The 3,315-nt window shown below is 40.0% G+C and overlaps 1 pseudogene; it reads right to left on the bottom strand.

Moving 5' to 3' along the window:
• Positions 1–1,343: 1,343 nt before the first annotated feature.
• LOC119050951 (asparagine synthetase [glutamine-hydrolyzing]-like) lies at positions 1,344–3,009 on the bottom strand (annotated as a pseudogene).
• Positions 3,010–3,315: the final 306 nt, after the last annotated feature.

The raw sequence follows: 3,315 nt of genomic DNA, 5'->3' as shown, positions 1-3,315 counted from the left end.
TTATAAACTCACATTTAGCATTAGGATAATAATCACCTACTTCAGAGAGTTATCATTGGGCTTTCATTGTCAGAAAGGATATGTAATATGCTTGCCACAATGCTTAAAACATAACAATTCATCAATACAGCCACTAACTCCACATCTTAAATGAATACATATCTTTCAAATAATTACATACAGCGGGGGGGGTCAAACTCATTTTCACCAGGGGCCACATCAGCCTTTCAGCTGCCTTCAAAGGGCTGAATGTAATTTCAACTCCTTAACAGTTGAGGGGTAGTTACATTTATATAGTCCTAAAATTATTTTGGTTCTTTGCAGGCAACTGCAAGGCTGATGTGGCTTCTGATGAAAATGAGTTTGACACCCCTGACATATAGCCTTTGCAATAAAATATAATAGGGGAGCCCATCAAGTTCCATTAAAATCCCCATCAGTTAGAACGAGAGTTCTCTGAGGGCAAGAACTTTGTCATTAACATCACTATATCCACACTTCAAAACAGTGCACATCCTAGAAACTCAATAAATATATGTACATTAGGTAAGTAATTAATAACAATGCTAGCTTTTAGGAAGGGAGGGAGAAGGGGACTGGTGAGACCCTCCTGTTTGGGGGCTGCTGATGCAAATGTGCTTGCCTATGTTGAGCTAGTGGCACCAATTGTGTCCGTCTGAAAGGGCACACATACTTTCTAAGGAGATCACTACTGCTCATCTCCAGCTGGCTGGTGCCAGTTTAGACTATCAAAGGTAAAAACTATGGATTTCTATACAAAATTTACCAATTTTAAATAATTATCTAAGTTAATTTTGAAATATTCTCATCTAAACAAAACTGGCAGAACATACACCCCAAAACCACCCATTTGCAATGTCTGAACTTTACCGTTGTCTAATGCCTTTAATTATGATATTGTTTGCGCCTTAGACTCTACATCTGAAAAAATGCGGAAACAATAACTCTCTCCCATAATTGGATGATCATCTACCAGTCTGATGCCTCCCACCAGGGAAAGGTTCTCTAAGTGATAAAGTGCTCTGCAAGAGTAATTGATGGCTTGTGTTACTCCATAGCTCTAATGCTGTGCAAAGTTTGGTCAAGGCTGCTAACACTTAGATCTATGTAATTTCTATGGTGATTTCTTGTTTTTCATTTGTGTAATCACTTGCCAGAGTGTATAGGCTGATTAGCCTCTAATAATTACCCTTTGTAAAAAAAAATGTTTAGCTTTAAGACGTTTATTTTTTCACCCCCTGAATGGATAATGCTCATTGTTAACTTGCTAGCCCGTAAACCCTCTACACTTTATAATTAGAAAAAACATTTACTTTTAGTCTCTAGCTTAGAATGTTTCTAATCCTTGGTGTCAGAGTACATGCAGAAGGGTCAGCAGCATTAATCCACCTGGGCCTCCAGCAATGAGTCAACCAGTCAGCCCAGCCTGGGTAGTGGCATTCAAAGATTTGACAGTATTCACAGCATTCTTTAGTTTTTGGAATGTTGAAGGGAAACTTTTAGACAACTGTTGCCATCATTGCATCATCAACCTGATGTTCAATCCAGTCCTATAATATCCTAAACCAGGAATTCTTAACTGAGGTTATGCCATACACTGAACGCTTCTTTTGGCTGCTAGAGAATCTCTTTAGGTATCAGATTGGAGTCCTAAACTGTCTCTCTAAGCAGATCTTTTTTATCCCATTCTTGGGAATTCTCGTATCTGGTGAGAGAGACAAGTACTAGAAACAAATTTTGTTTGTTTGTTTCTCGATGACCCAGAAATGGGACTCTCAATTTAAGGCCATGGGAAACAGTAGTTCGATCTGCACAGAGAACATCAAACGAATAGAGTTCCTTCAGAAGCTTCTCACTCTCCTCCTCCGCTTTTTCAGAGGAAGAACCCTTCCCATGAAATATATGTAATCCTGTGTAAGTTCATCTGAGCTGTCTCCAGAGAATATCACCACACAATATCTGTTCTTCCAAATGCACTTGGAAATTATGTGTTCACTGAAGCAAGAACTGTTGTGCTGTCCTAGGTTTCCAAGAAAGAGATGATTTCATCCAGGACTTGGGTATCTTCCTCAGGATTACAAAGGACTTCATGATGCTCACTCCCAATATGACTTGCCACCTTCCTGGCAGCCAATAGATCAGGACTGTCTTCCATGCTAATCGCAAATGTCTGGAGAGGGTACTGGACTCATGCCTTTTTTAGCTGCTTCAATGGGGTGGCAGCAACCAAACTGGAATCCAAGCCCCCTGATAAAAGACAGCCAATCCTTCTGTCTCTCATCAAACATTTCTTACAGCATTGTTAAAAAGTCTCTGGATGTTGCTCTTCACAGTTTCTGTCCCAAACCTAGGAATAGTTTCTCCACACTATCAGAGTGCAGTGATGATATTTAACCATTTTCATTGACACAACTTTGCCATTTGGCTTTAAATCCAAAACTTTATAGTGTCCCAGGAGAAAGGGCTCTACTTTCCCCAAAAGGAGCTGTGGAGTGTTTCAAGTTAATGAGAACTTTAGTTCTGGACACAGAGCCAAAAATCTATTTTCTGTCATAGCTATAAGCAAAGGTCTAACTCCATGGGTAGCTCTGGCCAGGAACACTTTGTTATTGGCTGTATCCAGTAAAATAAATGCAAATACCTGCTCCCACATACAAATCATTTGCTTATTTCCTCCTCTTCCATAAAGATGAAGGATTATCTCACCATCTACTTTGGTCTGATATTCAAATTTAAATTAAAAATGCTTTTGGTAGATTTCTCACTCATAACATAGTCACAAATAAGAAAATTTCTTTGCTCAAATTGGTTGCATTCCAAACAGCTGGTCAATCTCTGCCAACCAGCGGCATCCAAAGGAGTAGCTGGTATATCCATTGACCTTTCAAAGCAAAATGCACCTGGACCGCTGTGTGCAATCTTCATAGAAATCAGACACTGAACAGAAGGACAGTCATGACTAGCTAAGAGGGCCCAAATGCTACACATTGTGCAATGGAGCTACGGGCTCTCTGGACATGAGCAGGGCAGGTAAGCAAGTGGTGCAGACACAGAGAGGCAAAGGAGAGACATGAGCTGCAGTCAGCAGGCCAGTGGGTAGGCAGAAAGTACTTTTAGAAAGTCCTTCCAGAGGCAAAGCAATAAGATTAGTTATTGGGGGTTTACTTTGTACAAATCTCCTGAATGCCCTTTGGGTAGTTTAGGTGCTGGCTCAGAGTGCATAACCATGGCTGTGAGTGAGGGCTTAAATAGAACTTTTAGTCTATTATTATTATAATCACCATTATTGTTATT

The sequence above is a fragment of the Artibeus jamaicensis genome, unplaced genomic scaffold (assembly GCF_021234435.1).
Source record: "Artibeus jamaicensis isolate MK-2021 breed Jamaican fruit bat unplaced genomic scaffold, CSHL_Jam_final scaffold_584, whole genome shotgun sequence".
NCBI lineage: Eukaryota > Metazoa > Chordata > Mammalia > Chiroptera > Phyllostomidae > Artibeus > Artibeus jamaicensis.
Note: the sequence above shows the minus strand (reverse complement) of the source record. Positions and strands in the feature narration are given on the sequence as shown.